Here is a 17,127-nt window from a genome sequence, read left to right on the forward strand (position 1 = left end):
TCCTGACCCTTGATAGATTTTTCGTTATTGCCATGAATTATGAAGTCACTCTGATGCATAATGGAGTATATTGATTGCATTTTTTCTGGAAATTATTGAGAGACTGAGCGTACGTCTGTTGTTGTACGTTGTAACCTCCCTGTTTTAGATAATTGATAATAAAACAGTGGGGGTCATTACGAGTATGGTGGTAGGGGCTTAACGGCACTGTTAAGGATGGCCGTGCTGTTAAGCCCCTACCGCCATATTCCGAGGTCCCTTAGCGGGTCCCAGCAGGAACGGCTGGTCTGACCAGCCATTCTTTGCGGGACCCGTTAAGGGACCTTGGAGCTAATAACAGGCCCGCAATTTGCAGGCCCGTTATTAGCGCCTTCCCCCCTTCCCTTTGAGCCCTATGGGGGCTCAAATGGGAATGTGCAATGGTTTACTGAATGGGGACTTACTGGGTCTGCATAGGTCGGAATGTCCCGGTAAATCCCCATTCAGTGACACCGGACCCGGACCCGGGTTTGGAGGCAGCCATGGCGCTGCCTCCAAACTCGGAATGACCCCCAGTAACTTGCCATTTTCTTGAGTTTGTCCGTTTATTTGGACTCAGAATTATTCTGGTGCAATCCTATTCATTAACAAATGCAGGTTCGAAGGGCCATAAATTCACTAAGATTAGCTTTACATTAGAACGAGAGGAAGAGTATACTAGAGTTAAGTTTACACAAGTCATACAATTAAATACCATGGACGTCTTTTCTGTAGCTGCGTAAACATAACAGGGTTTGCACAAATTCAAGTGGTAATTGAATGTGAGGAGAAATAAGGAGGAACAATCACAGGATTTGTGAAGGAAAATTATATGGCTTGTTGGGAGTATGAATATTAAATGTTCAGTGTGCAGTAACCCTTGAAATTAGCAAGCTGCTTCCATACATAAAGAGAACTCAATTGGTCATATAAATAGAGAATACAAGTGGAACAGGAGACATGGATTTAAGATTTCTGCAGGTGGACCTAGAAAGATTGGTGTTGCAAAATGAACATTTCATTTGAAAGACCGATGGAATACGGAGCAACAGGAATATACCAAAAGACGTGTAATATGGGAAGTGGTGATGTTGAGCAGAATGCGCTAACATTACCCTTAAGAAGGGAAAAGATTTGAAATACAGGGGCAGAGAAAGGAAGAGGGAAGAAAGAGAGTGAGAAGTTGGAGTTTGGACTGTCAGGAGGCTCTGTTTTGGCTAGCTGGAGCCATCGCCGAGATGCTAGAGGCTGATTTTGGTAATTAGATATTTTGTTGACCGTCTGGGAGCAAATCATAAAAATACAGTATGAGGCCTCTCCTGGATGTAGATAAACTGCCAAACCCTTGATTGTCAGTGAGAGTACTGGAGATGCAAACTCAGAACTCGGGATGAATAAAATGTGTATGGTTGTGAAGTCGGGAAGGAGTCAGTAACGAAAAGCAGAGTGATCGGGAAAATGCTGCACTAGGCCAGTTCTAGGACAGAGAGCACGAAGAGCAGCCAACCACAGTGTTAAGTTATAATGTAAAGAAATCAATAGCCTTACATAGCTCAGGGGCAATGCGCTCGTCTTAGAAGCAAGATGACGCGCTCGGATACGCGCTTAGAAACCTTTGGGTATATATAACTTGTTATAAATAACCAATTACAATTACAGTAGCTGACTTGGCAAAGTGTCACTTTTAGCAACACAAAAGAGCTGATGGATGGAAGGTGGTTTAGAATTAATATTAACCTCTGGCATTGCTCTGGGTAACCATCCAGACCATAGTCCTTCGCTTGCAACGCCATTCCAGGAAGGGGAAAGACCATATGAAAATCTGGCTTGCTCCTACCCCAAATGGGGCAGTCCAGCCCAAGCGGCTTGATCACATTCCTTCTGCATGAGACCACAGGCATCCTCAGACATGTTTCAGCCTCACTGGGTCTCATAAGTGAGGAGTAGCCCGGTACCCAATGTATTGCACCTGCCTTGGAGTCTAAATAGGTTCAGAGAATGAGATCTACACAGAGGGTGTAACCCTTTACAGGAGTGCCATGAATGCGCCAAAGCAGTGCAACACTTTACAGATATGCTGTGCACTTACTGAGGCTCTCCCCATCACGCTTTGTACCCAAAGGGTGTTGCTCTTTATAGGTACGTTGTGCATACACTGATGCTCTATCCATCACGCCCTGTGTTCCTAAGATGTGTAACTCTTTACATGTATGCTGTACATACACCAAGGCTCTCCCCAACACGCCTTGTACCTAAGCTGTGTAATTCTTTACTTGTGTGCTGTACATTCACTTAGCCTCTCCCCATCACGCTTTGTACCTAAGCGGTGTAACTCTTGATATGTATGCTGTGCATGGATACATGAATCCTCTTTCCATCATGCTTTGTACCTAAGCGGTGTAACACTTTACCGGTGTGCTGTCGCTGGGCCTCTCTCCATCACACCTTTTACCTAAGCTGTGTCACTCTTTGCATGTCCGCTGGGCATTCACTGTGGCTCTCGCTATCATGTCTTGTACCCACGCGGTGTAACTCTTTGCACGTATGCTGTGCATACACCAGGTTTCTCACCATTACACCTTGCACCTGAATAGTGTAATTCTTTAGAGGTAGTCTGCGCACACACCAAGGCTCTCGTCACACCCTGCATGTAAGTGATGTAGCTCTTCGCAGGTGTGCTGTGCACACACCAAGGCTCTCGTCACACCCTGCATGTAAGTGATGTAGCTCTTCGCAGGTGTGCTGTGCATACACCAAGGCTCTCGTCACACCCTGCATGTAAGTGATGAAGCTCTTCGCAGGTGTGCTGTGCACACACCAAGGCTCTCGTCACACCCTGCATGTAAGTGATGTAGCTCTTCGCAGGTATGCTGTGCACACGCCAAGGCGCTCTCCATTACATCTTGCACCTAAGTGATGAAGCTCTTCGCAGGTGTGCTGTGCACACACCAAGGCTCTCGTCACACCCTGCATGTAAGTGATGTAGCTCTTCGCAGGTGTGCTGTGCACACACCAAGGCTCTCGTCACACCCTGCATGTAAGTGATGAAGCTCTTCTCAGGTATGCTGTGCACACGCCAAGGCGCTCTCCATTACATCTTGCACCTAAGTGATGAAGCTCTTCGCAGGTGTGCTGTGCACACACCAAGGCTCTTGTCACACCCTGCATGTAAGTGATGTAGCTCTTCGCAGGTGTGCTGTGCACACACCAAGGCTCTCGTCACACCCTGCATGTAAGTGATGTAGCTCTTCGCAGGTATGCTGTGCACACACCAAGACTCTCTCCATTACATCTTGCACCTAAGTGATGTAGCTCTTCGCAGGTATGCTGCGCACACACCAAGGCGCTCTCCATTACATCTTGCACCTAAGTGATGTAGCTCTTCGCAGGTATGCTGTGCACACACCAAGACTCTCTCCATTACATCTTGCACCTAAGTGATGAAGCTCTTCGCAGGTGTGCTGTGCATACACCAAGGCTCTCGTCACACCCTGCATGTAAGTGATGTAGCTCTTCGCAGGTATGCTGCGCACACACCAAGGCGCTCTCCATTACATCTTGCACCTAAGTGATGTAGCTCTTCGCAGGTATGCTGTGCACACACCAAGGCGCTCTCCATTACATCTTGCACCTAAGTGATGTAGCTCTTCGCAGGTATGCTGTGCACACACCAAGACTCTCTCCATTACATCTTGCACCTAAGTGATGAAGCTCTTAGCAGGTGTGCTGTGCACACACCAAGGCTCTTGTCACACCCTGCATGTAAGTGATGTAGCTCTTCGCAGGTATGCTGTGCACACACCAAGACTCTCTCCATTATATCTTGCACCTAAGTGATGAAGCTCTTCGCAGGTGTGCTGTGCACACACCAAGGCTCTTGTCACACCCTGCATGTAAGTGATGTAGCTCTTCGCAGGTGTGCTGTGCACACACCAAGGCTCTCGTCACACCCTGCATGTAAGTGATGTAGCTCTTCGCAGGTGTGCTGTGCATACACCAAGGCTCTCGTCACACCCTGCATGTAAGTGATGAAGCTCTTCTCAGGTATGCTGTGCACACGCCAAGGCGCTCTCCATTACATCTTGCACCTAAGTGATGCAGCTCTTCGCAGGTGTGCTGTGCACACACCAAGGCTCTCGTCACACCCTGCATGTAAGTGATGTAGCTCTTCGCAGGTGTGCTGTGCATACACCAAGGCTCTCGTCACACCCTGCATGTAAGTGATGAAGCTCTTCTCAGGTATGCTGTGCACACGCCAAGGCGCTCTCCATTACATCTTGCACCTAAGTGATGCAGCTCTTCGCAGGTGTGCTGTGCACACACCAAGGCTCTTGTCACAACCTGCATGTAAGTGATGCAGCTCTTCGCAGGTATGCTGTGCACACACCAGGTTTCTCACCATTACACCTTGCACCTGAATAGTGTAATTCTTTAGAGGTAGTCTGTGCATTCACCGAAGCTCTCTCCATCACACCTTACACCCAAGGCATGTAGCTCTTCGCAGGTGTGCTGTGCACACACCAAGGCTCTCGTCACACCCTGCATGTAAGTGATGTAGCTCTTCGCAGGTATGCTGTGCACACACCAAGACTCTCTCCATTACATCTTGCACCTAAGTGATGAAGCTCTTCGCAGGTGTGTTGTGCACACACCAAGGCCCTTGTCACACCCTGCATGTAAGTGATGTAGCTCTTCGCAGGTATGCTGTGCACACACCAAGACTCTCTCCATTACATCTTGCACCTAAGTGATGAAGCTCTTCGCAGGTGTGCTGTGCACACACCAAGGCTCTCGTCACACCCTGCATGTAAGTGATGTAGCTCTTCGCAGGTATGCTGTGCACACACCAAGGCTCTCTCTATTACACCTTGCACCTAAGTGATGTAGCTCTGCGCAGGTATGCTGTGCACACACCAAGGCTCTTTCTATTACACCTTGCACCTAAGTGATGTAGCTCTGCGCAGGTATGCTGTGCACACACCAAGGCTCTCTCTATTACACCTTGCATCTAAGTGGTGTAGCCATTTATGAGTATGCTCTGCATACACCAGGGTTCTTTCCATCACACCTTCTACATAAGTGATGTCCTTCTTTGCACGCATGCTATGCATTCACTGAGGCTCTGCATCACATCCTGCACCTAAGTGATGTAGCTCTTCGCAGGTATGCTGTGCACACACCAAGACTCTCTCCATTACATCTTGCACCTAAGTGATGAAGCTCTTCGCAGGTGTGCTGTGCACACACCAAGGCTCTTGTCACACCCTGCATGTAAGTGATGTAGCTCTTCGCAGGTGTGCTGTGCACACACCAAGGCTCTCGTCACACCCTGCATGTAAGTGATGTAGCTCTTCGCAGGTATGCTGTGCACACACCAAGACTCTCTCCATTACATCTTGCACCTAAGTGATGTAGCTCTTCGCAGGTATGCTGCGCACACACCAAGGCGCTCTCCATTACATCTTGCACCTAAGTGATGTAGCTCTTCGCAGGTATGCTGTGCACACACCAAGACTCTCTCCATTACATCTTGCACCTAAGTGATGAAGCTCTTCGCAGGTGTGCTGTGCATACACCAAGGCTCTCGTCACACCCTGCATGTAAGTGATGTAGCTCTTCGCAGGTATGCTGCGCACACACCAAGGCGCTCTCCATTACATCTTGCACCTAAGTGATGTAGCTCTTCGCAGGTATGCTGTGCACACACCAAGGCGCTCTCCATTACATCTTGCACCTAAGTGATGTAGCTCTTCGCAGGTATGCTGTGCACACACCAAGACTCTCTCCATTACATCTTGCACCTAAGTGATGAAGCTCTTAGCAGGTGTGCTGTGCACACACCAAGGCTCTTGTCACACCCTGCATGTAAGTGATGTAGCTCTTCGCAGGTATGCTGTGCACACACCAAGACTCTCTCCATTACATCTTGCACCTAAGTGATGAAGCTCTTCGCAGGTGTGCTGTGCACACACCAAGGCTCTTGTCACACCCTGCATGTAAGTGATGTAGCTCTTCGCAGGTGTGCTGTGCACACACCAAGGCTCTCGTCACACCCTGCATGTAAGTGATGTAGCTCTTCGCAGGTATGCTGTGCACACACCAAGACTCTCTCCATTACATCTTGCACCTAAGTGATGAAGCTCTTCGCAGGTGTGCTGTGCACACACCAAGGCTCTTGTCACACCCTGCATGTAAGTGATGTAGCTCTTTGCAGGTATGCTGTGCACACACCAAGACACTCTCCATTACATCTTGCACCTAAGTGATGTAGCTCTTCGCAGGTATGCTGTGCACACACAAAGGCTCTCTCTATTACACCTTGCACCTAAGTGATGTAGCTCTGCGCAGGTATGCTGTGCACACACCGAGGCTCTCTCTATTACATCTTGCACCTAAGTGATGTAGCTCTGCGCAGGTATGCTGTGCACACACCAAGGCTCTCTCTATTACACCTTGCATCTAAGTGGCGTAGCCATTTATGAGTATGCTCTGCATACACCAGGGTTCTTTCCATCACACCTTCTACCTAAGTGATGTCCTTCTTTGCACGCATGCTATGCATTCACTGAGGCTCTGCATTACATCCTGCACCTAAGTGATGCAGCTCTTCGCAGGTATGCTGTGCACACACCAAGGCTCTCTCTATTACACCTTGCACCTAAGTGATGCAGCTCTTCGCAGGTATGCTGTGCACACACCGAGGCTCTCTCTATTACACCTTGCACCTAAGTGATGTAGCTCTGCGCAGGTATGCTGTGCACACACCAAGGCTCTCTCTATTACACCTTGCATCTAAGTGGTGTAGCCATTTATGAGTATGCTCTGCATACACCAGGGTTCTTTCCATCACACCTTCTACATAAGTGATGTCCTTCTTTGCACGCATGCTATGCATTCACTGAGGCTCTGCATCACATCCTGCACCTAAGTGATGAAGCTCTTCGCAGGTGTGCTGTGCACACACCAAGGCTCTCGTCACACCCTGCATGTAAGTGATGTAGCTCTTCGCAGGTATGCTGTGCACACACCAAGACTCTCTCCATTACATCTTGCACCTAAGTGATGTAGCTCTTCGCAGGTATGCTGCGCACACACCAAGGCGCTCTCCATTACATCTTGCACCTAAGTGATGTAGCTCTTCGCAGGTATGCTGTGCATACACCAAGGCTCTCGTCACACCCTGCATGTAAGTGATGTAGCTCTTCGCAGGTATGCTGCGCACACACCAAGGCGCTCTCCATTACATCTTGCACCTAAGTGATGTAGCTCTTCGCAGGTATGCTGCGCACACACCAAGGCGCTCTCCATTACATCTTGCACCTAAGTGATGTAGCTCTTCGCAGGTATGCTGCGCACACACCAAGACTCTCTCCATTACATCTTGCACCTAAGTGATGAAGCTCTTCGCAGGTGTGCTGTGCATACACCAAGGCTCTCGTCACACCCTGCATGTAAGTGATGTAGCTCTTCGCAGGTATGCTGCGCACACACCAAGGCGCTCTCCATTACATCTTGCACCTAAGTGATGTAGCTCTTCGCAGGTATGCTGTGCACACACCAAGGCGCTCTCCATTACATCTTGCACCTAAGTGATGTAGCTCTTCGCAGGTATGCTGTGCACACACCAAGACTCTCTCCATTACATCTTGCACCTAAGTGATGAAGCTCTTAGCAGGTGTGCTGTGCACACACCAAGGCTCTTGTCACACCCTGCATGTAAGTGATGTAGCTCTTCGCAGGTATGCTGTGCACACACCAAGACTCTCTCCATTACATCTTGCACCTAAGTGATGAAGCTCTTCGCAGGTGTGCTGTGCACACACCAAGGCTCTTGTCACACCCTGCATGTAAGTGATGTAGCTCTTCGCAGGTGTGCTGTGCACACACCAAGGCTCTCGTCACACCCTGCATGTAAGTGATGTAGCTCTTCGCAGGTATGCTGTGCACACACCAAGACTCTCTCCATTACATCTTGCACCTAAGTGATGAAGCTCTTCGCAGGTGTGCTGTGCACACACCAAGGCTCTTGTCACACCCTGCATGTAAGTGATGTAGCTCTTTGCAGGTATGCTGTGCACACACCAAGACACTCTCCATTACATCTTGCACCTAAGTGATGTAGCTCTTCGCAGGTATGCTGTGCACACACAAAGGCTCTCTCTATTACACCTTGCACCTAAGTGATGTAGCTCTGCGCAGGTATGCTGTGCACACACCGAGGCTCTCTCTATTACATCTTGCACCTAAGTGATGTAGCTCTGCGCAGGTATGCTGTGCACACACCAAGGCTCTCTCTATTACACCTTGCATCTAAGTGGCGTAGCCATTTATGAGTATGCTCTGCATACACCAGGGTTCTTTCCATCACACCTTCTACCTAAGTGATGTCCTTCTTTGCACGCATGCTATGCATTCACTGAGGCTCTGCATTACATCCTGCACCTAAGTGATGCAGCTCTTCGCAGGTATGCTGTGCACACACCGAGGCTCTCTCTATTACATCTTGCACCTAAGTGATGTAGCTCTGCGCAGGTATGCTGTGCACACACCAAGGCTCTCTCTATTACACCTTGCATCTAAGTGGCGTAGCCATTTATGAGTATGCTCTGCATACACCAGGGTTCTTTCCATCACACCTTCTACCTAAGTGATGTCCTTCTTTGCACGCATGCTATGCATTCACTGAGGCTCTGCATTACATCCTGCACCTAAGTGATGCAGCTCTTCGCAGGTATGCTGTGCACACACCGAGGCTCTCTCTATTACACCTTGCACCTAAGTGATGTAGCTCTGCGCAGGTATGCTGTGCACACACCAAGGCTCTCTCTATTACACCTTGCATCTAAGTGGTGTAGCCATTTATGAGTATGCTCTGCATACACCAGGGTTCTTTCCATCACACCTCCTACCTAAGTGATGTCCTTCTTTGCACGCATGCTATGCATTCACTGAGGCTCTGCATTACATCCTGCACATAAGTGATGTAGCTCTTTGCAGATATGCCGTGCATACGTGCTGGTTGACCCTAAAGGAAGAACACCCTGACCCTGTCGGGTGCCGCTCTCAATAGGTGGGCGATGGTGAGTACAACTATTCATATAAAGTGTCCTAGATCTATTCTTAGGATATCATGTTGGTCATGAGAACACTCATGCCCAATTGCGTCGACCGGTTTCAATGACAATTGTAGATTATGTCATCTTCTTCAGGACCTATTACTTCTCAATAATGGCATAACTCCAGCGTGTATCTGTGTTGGCAGATAAGGTGATCATCTCCATCCCCTGTAGGGAGAGAAAATGTGAAATCTGGGGATGAATTCCCAAATGCTTGGCTCTGTCGGCAATAGCCATTGTAAACAGAAGTGCAGTCAGGTTGTTTATCATGCAAATGTATGCTTGTGTCTTGTGAACAAGACAATACAATGCCACATTCATTGTTGAGGCACATTCTCAGAGGGGGAGGGAAAGGGTTAGGGTGTAGAAGAAGGGACCAGCCTCCAACTGTTTTTTCATGCACTGGTATGACTCCCTATCTGCTTGTAAACACCTCTGTGCCTGGGAAAGAGAAATGCTTTTAGTAGTGCCAATACTAGCTCTTGTTTTTACTGTGCCAAAAGTTCAAAAGAACGGAGACAATATTTGAATGCAAAGCCTCTTGTTCAATTATATATTATCTACTACTGATCTCGGGTGCCCCCGCATTTCACACGCTAATGGATGTCATGGCGTATGATTGTAATTCATCTGCATTACACATTCTTCACTAAGATCTTAAATGTTAATTAGTACAGCAGATCGGATGCTGACTATATTTGTGTGCATGGCAACATGCTGTGTACAACTGCCATCCCACAAGCTATCATCAACTGCCTGGCAGACACAGTCTTGATTGAGTTGCTAGCATCTAACTCTGGTTGCTCACATATTGCGGAGGTGCTAGATTGACATGGAACAAATGCTTAGGTGTGCGCTTTACTTGCATCCTGTGATTGAGTGTGGTCACCTAGTATGTACTTTTGTAGTGTATACTACATACACTCTGTTTTGTAAATTAACGTGGCATGACCGATAGGTCATGCCATTGGACTGCTTCATTGAGAACCTGGTTACAGGTGCCTAAATGGAAAATCCAATTCTTCTCTCTCAGGAGTAGGATGTTGTAGAAGTTCTCCCCTCGTCCGGGCTGTTGTACCTTCTCAATGATTGTCCACTTTAAGTCATCGGGTCATGGCTCTCTGCCATGAAGTGGGGAGCTAGGGGGGCCGACAGCTTGCCTGTCCATAGGCATGATTTGTGTTCGGTCATCCTTTTCCTCACCTGTCATGTGGTAATTCCTATATATTTTAGGTTACAAGGGCATGTGATAAAATATAGCACCCCTGTGCTGTTGCAATTTGTAAAGATTTTTTTTATCCCAGGGTGTTTTCCACCCGATGTCAATCTTTGTGCTTCGTATTGTTTGGGCACACATAGAGCATTGCCCACATGGAGAGTGGCCTGTTGGAGGACCCCTGGTCCGCAGTGCAGACTGAGTCTGTTCATGTTCATCACTACAATGAGGCAGTGTCTTGACAGGTTTGTCCCTCAGGTTTTGCCTTCTTTTTAATACAAAAAAAGGGGGTGGGAGGGTAAATTTGCCTGTATTTAGAATTGTCCACAGTTTTTTGATTTCTCTTTTGATTTTATTGAACAGCGGAGAATAGCTAAAGACAGCTGTTATGTTGTCATTCGCCAGAGGTTTTTTATTATGTTGCTCCCGAGTGATTGATCTCTCGATTTCTTTGCTCATTTATATGTGGTATTAACTATTTTTGTGGGAAAACTCTGGTTCACAAGTTCATTTTTAAGTGTCTTAGCCTGAGAAATATAATCAGAGGTGTGTGCGCACAACCGCCGGTGCCTGAGAAACTGCCCGAATGGAAGTTTGTCTCTCAATGCTTGTGGATAGTAACTCGAATAGAATAGCAGTGAGTTCCGGTCAATCGTCTTCTTATAGACTTTGGAGACCAGTCGTCTCTCACACACTGTGATCTGTAGATCAAGAAAGTGTGCCTCCTCTTTGTCTGTGTATAAAATGAATTTTAAATTGGGGTTGCTGTCACTAAGCCATTAATGAAATGATGTTAGTTCATCCATTGTGCCTTCTAACACCACAGAAATATCATCGATGTAGCGATGCCATACCTTCAATTTGTCTAAGAATGGATTGGTGGCCGGATAAATGTGGCTCCTTTCAAAGTGGTCCACGTAGAGGTTAGCCAAACTGGGAGCAAAGATTGCACCCATGGCTGTCCCCGATACATGTTGGTAGAGGGTATTGTTAAATAGGAATAAATTCCATGTGAGTGCGATAAATGCCGGAGAAACTCCATTAAGCTCAATACCTGATTGTAGCAACCTGCGTACCGTGGATAGTGTCTCCTGCTGTGGGATTTTCATGTAAAGGGACTCAATGTTCATAGTAACCAACCACTCTTTTTCTCTGTCAAATTCAGGTGTATTCTGTAGAAGAAGCATGGCTGTGGAATCTTTTATATGGGATTGCATGTTGGGAATTTCATTTTTTATAAAGAATTCCATGAATTGAGATAAAGTTTCCAATATAGAGTTGATGCCAGATACTATTGGACAGCCTGGTGGTGGAATGAGTCCTTTGTGGATCTTAGACAGGGCTTATAGTACTGGAAGGTGTTATGGGATGGCGTCAAAAAAGCTGCCTCTATCAGACTGATATATCAACAGGTTAACAGCACTGGAAGTATTGCTAACAGAGTTTATAGATGTTAATTTCAACAAGAAGGTACTTAAAATCAATAAAGATCTCACAGCCTTTACACATGTAAGGGTTTGTCCATATGTAGCAGAGGAATACTTCACATATGAGGCCAAACAGGCCAGACGCGATGCTGCGCAGTTAAAATTCCAGAATGCACAGAGAGGCATGAGCCGATCAAGGGCAGGATCAACTACCAACTAGAGCAACAGCTCGGATGATGATCGTGCTGGTTGACACTAAAGGAAGAACACCCTGACCGTGTCAGGTGCCGCCTTCCCTAGGTGGGTGATGGTGTGCCGTCTATCTAACAGGGATAGCAAAACACTATCCCTATAAGATAGGTGGCACACTATCACCCACCTAGGGAGAGTGGCACCTGACATGGTCAGGGTGTTCTCCCTTTAGGGTCAGCCATCAAGTTGTATTAGTCTTCCTGGACGAATGAGACAGTTTGTCTATGCTAAATACTTGTTCCATGAACCGTTTTTTTGTGTTATAATCTGTTTGGACAATGGTAAGGAAAGCAAATCAGATTTCTTTGGTTTGAAACTTTTTACCCTGATTTGTTACATCCTGTGCATACACCAGGGTTCTCGCCATTACACCGTGTACCTGAGTAGTGCAATTCTTTAGAGGTAATCTGTATACATTGACATTCTCTCCATCACACCTTGCACCTAAGTAATGTAACTCTTTGCACGCATGCTATCCATTCGCTGATGCTCTCTCCATCACATCCTGCACCTAAGTGATGTAGCTCTTCGCAGGTATGCTGTGCATACACCAGGTTTCTCTCCATTACACCTTGTACCTGAGTAGTGTAATTATTTCGCAGTAATCTATGCATTCAACAAAGCTCTCGCCGTCACACCCTGCACTTAAGTTATTTAGCTCTTCGCAGGTATGCTGTGCACACACCAAGGCATTCTCCATTACACCGCATCGCCGCTCTCTGCACCAATTTTCAGTTCTATGCGGATGATACCCAGCACATCTTCAGGCTACCCTCGCCCTCCTCCTCTCCTTCCCTCATCTCTGACTGTCTGTCTGCTATCCAGGAGTGGTGTGCCGCCAACGACCTCTGCCTTAATGCCAGTAAGACCGAGATTCTACTCATCGGCACCCCCTCTCCCTCCTTCCCTTCAGCTCTCTGGCTGGCCTCCCTTGGCCCTCTTCCTGCTCCCACCTGCAAGGCTAAAAACCTCGGGGTCATCTTCGACTCAACACTCTCCTTCTCTCCTCACATCTCCGACGTCTCTAAGAAGTCACACTACCAGCTGCACCTCCTCAGAGGTTTTCTTCCTCTCCTCTCCTTCCCCCAGAAGCTCACTGTCTCCAGAGCTCTGGTTCTCTCTAAGCTGGACTATTGCAACAGCCTCTATCTTAATCTGCCTGCCTCTACTCTCCGCCCACTGCAACTTATCCAAAACAGGACTGCAAGACTTATCCTTGGCTTCAAGCCGAGGGATCGTATCTCTCCAGGACTGAAATCTCTGCACTGGCTCCCAGTGGCTGCAAGGATTAAGTTAAAAAACCTCTGCATTATCCACAAGGCCTTCTGGGGCCTGGGACCGCATTACCTTCAACTCTCTCTTCCTAAATACCTTCCTTCTCGAGCTCTTTGCTCATCTGTCTCCAACTCCCTCAGGGTCAGCCGCTTCTCCAAGCAACGAGTTGGTGGTCGATCTCTCTCCTCGGCTGGGGCCTCCCTCTGGAACAGCCTTCCTGCCTCCCTGAAACTTGAGGAGAACCATCTCCGGTTCCGGAAGAACCTCAAAACGTTCCTCTTTGCTTCTGCTTTCTCTGCCTCTCTCCCCTGCTGATATTCCCTGCCGATTCGGCACTGGTTACCTGGCCACCCTTTCTGATCTTGGGGCGTAGGTCCTGCCATTTGCTCTCCTGCCCTGCCTCCCTGGCAACCCCCTGCCCTTGGGGACTGATTCTGTATCCCATCAGTCCCTTACCAGCACTTATGTCTGCTCTTACCTTGCACTTGCCACCTTCAGGCCGTTATTTATCGTATTTATTCTTCTTTCCCATGTACTGCACTTTTCCCCTTTCTGTCTTCCCCTCCCTCGTCGCGCCTTGAAACACTTGTGTATAGGCGTGTTATAAATGCCATATCATATCATATCATGCATGTATGTGTTGTAGCCATTTATGAGTATGCTGTGTATGCACCAGGGTTCTCTCCATCACACCTTGTACCCGTGTAGTGTAATTCTTTGCACGCATGCTATTTTGATTAATCTTGAAATAGAATGTAGTGCACACTACTGGTTTACATTGCAGTCACAATTGCTTTATAAGACATGCCTTTGAAGATTGTTTTTCTCTAGCATTGTGAAAGAGTCACATGGTTTCGGATCAATTCACCATATAGGATAGACAAGCGCCTTGCGAGCATCCTGGTGTTTTGACTTTACTATGATTTAGTAATTCCAAAAGGTTGTGATTTGTCCATTGTGAGCCTTTGTGGGAGAGCAGCCAATCGTGTGTTGATATGAAAGATGACTTTTATTTTTCAGCACCTCCTCTAAATGAGATGTGACCTTTGCTCATTACTTGTGATTAATACGCTGTGAAATGTTCTCATTGAGCTGGAAAAGATTATTTGACATGTGGAATTTTAAGGAGTAGGCCAAGAAGAGTTTTTTTTATAGTTTTTATAATAAAACACATTAAAGTACATCTGTAACAGTCAGCGCAAATGTGCGTCCATACTCATTTCTTGGTATTCTGAGTTGCCAAGTTGAAATGCCATGCCATTCTGTTGATGCTGTTTTTACTCAATGCGCTGAACAGTAATTGAGGCACTACAGTGAGAGGCCTGTCATAAACTGACTGTGCCCGTTTAGGGCTGATGTGCTTATGGTGCGAAGGAGGGATGAAAATATAATCCTTACTATAGGGCTTCTTCACGGGGTTGCGGTAGAACCTGCCGGTAGGCGGTGGTCTACCGCCGACCCCGTAACACCGGTTCTGTCCCCTGACATCCCGGTGCCACCGGGATATTACGGCAGGTGGCAGAACGGTAAATTCCCATTCCCGTGGAGTCTCATTGGAATCCACGGGAATGGGGTCACTGAAGCACCGGCACCGTTGCTAACGGTACCTGTGCTTCAGTGAAAACACAGCCGATAGGGGCCTGACCTGCCGGGAGTTCTGTGCCCCGACTGGCAGACTCTTAGTTTGGCGGTTCGGAAAGGGTGCCTGTAGGTTGCTACCAGCACTCTTATTTCCCGCCCGCCAAACTTGGAATGAGGCCCATGTGTCTTATGAGATAAAATGATGACTGGACTCATGTATACATAAAATAAATAATGTGTTGCTGTAAGCATAGGAAAGGTTATGGTCACAGGCTATAAGAGACGTGCGTTTGGTTCTGTGCCCTAGAACCTATGCTGCCAGTCGCATTAGGGAGGATGCCAGGATCCTTCTATTACAGAAGGGGGGAGTTCGCTGTAGGATTCGGCATTCCTCAGCTAGCCGGTATTTCCCAGGAAAGGAGCACAGCAGTACATCGGGATATAGATGTGATGAACGGAGCTCATTAGCAGCACAGCATCACAGCATCACATACCAGGGTCGGGGGTTATAGATTACCATAGAGTAATGACTGGAGAAGGAACATTTGTTTGTGGTCGTTCTTTCCAGGCTCTTGTCAACCCCTACATAATGCCGCATCCTTAATGAAGGAGCAGGCGTTCATTACTCACGGTGAATATAGACTGTAAAAGTGGCTGAGGTGTGTGCTGTCTCTGATGAGCCTATTTGTAAAACCACATTCTTTCATCAATGGCTCTTATTATGAGTTTTGTAATATGCTGTAAAAAACATTATTTGAATCACATCATGTGATGTTGTATACATTCTGCTCTGCATACACCAAGGCTCTCCCAATCAAGCCTTGCACCTAGGGAGTGTAACTCATTACATGTACGCTGTGCCTTTACCGAGGCAGCTCTCTGCATCACACCTGGTACCCAAGTGGTGTAACTCTACATTAACTATTACGGTTCTCTTGTCAGGCTTAATACCTCCGGTCCTCGGGTAGTGAGTCTGAAGGCTCCCTGGAGGCTCACTGGAGTAGACATGGCCACTGACTGCGGTTTGGCCTCAAGGATAATGGCCTCATTACAAGTGTGCTGGGCCGGAAATAACGGTGCCAGTAAGCTTACCAGCACCGTTGTTTCTGGACTGGCACACTACAGGTTTGCCTGCTGGAGCTGCTGTGCTTGACAGGGCTGACCCTGCCGGGCACAGCGCCATGGTAGGCAAGCCGTTATGGAACGACCGGCACCGTTACCAATGTTACCAATGGTGCCAGTGCTTCCGTGGCCCCCTATCGGAATGGGAACTTACAATTTGCCAGCGCCTGACCGCCAGGGTTATAATCCTGTTACCGGGAAGTCAGGCGCCGGTAATTAATTCTGAGTCTGGCCGCAACCCGTCGGTAGCACCGGCATGGTTACCGCCGGACTCAGAATGAGGCAGCATATCTCTCATCCTTCCTTGCCCACAAGGTGCATCGAGGCGTAATATATATAAAACTGACTGCCCTAGGCACATTTTGAAGTTCCTTAGCCCACGTCTGGATGTGTACAATGGATGTGATGTACATTCTGGAAATCTATGGTAACTCCTTTGATTTCCCGCACTTTTCACAGTTTTTTGCCATTTTAGGCACCTCCTGCAGCCCAGCAATGGTGGAAATGAGGTGGAAATCAGGGGCTTCGCTACAAGGGTTTGGGGGGCGGGGCTGTAGCCCAGGGACATTGTATTGTAGCCCGGGATAGAAGCTCAGGGGCTACAACCAAAAGGCTAGCTAGCCCCAAGTCCCCGCAATAGCACAGCTTCGGATCTTTTACTCACCTAGCAACACCCCTGGTAGAAAGGATGCGGGTGCTTACAGTGTAAAGTGGGTTTTTCATACATCATGTCAGCTTCAGTGCTTTTGGAAGTAGACAGCAGCTAAAGCAGAGTCTGTATTACGAGAGTCTCACCCTGGGCAAGAGAATTTATTTTTGAAAAAAAAAGCATTTTTGGAAAAAAATGTTACCATATACAATGGCTATTTTCTAGGAATGTTTTACAGATGCAAATTCACATTGCTACTTAATATCATAACACTTATGTATAACTTGCTTTGCTCATGCAAGTACAATATTTTTGCTATATTTATTAAAGAGAGAGCAAAAATAAAGTGTTAAAAACTTGTTTTTTTAAAATAAAAAGTGTAATTTAGGGGCTAGCTTGCAAACATATATATATTGATATACAAATACTGTAAGCTAAAGTGTTTGCTGTCGAACGTTTAAGCAAACCAAG

Source organism: Ambystoma mexicanum, chromosome 11, assembly GCF_040938575.1.
Source record: "Ambystoma mexicanum isolate Mex_15411 chromosome 11, UKY_AmexF1_1, whole genome shotgun sequence".
NCBI classification, from domain to species: Eukaryota; Metazoa; Chordata; class Amphibia; order Caudata; family Ambystomatidae; genus Ambystoma; species Ambystoma mexicanum.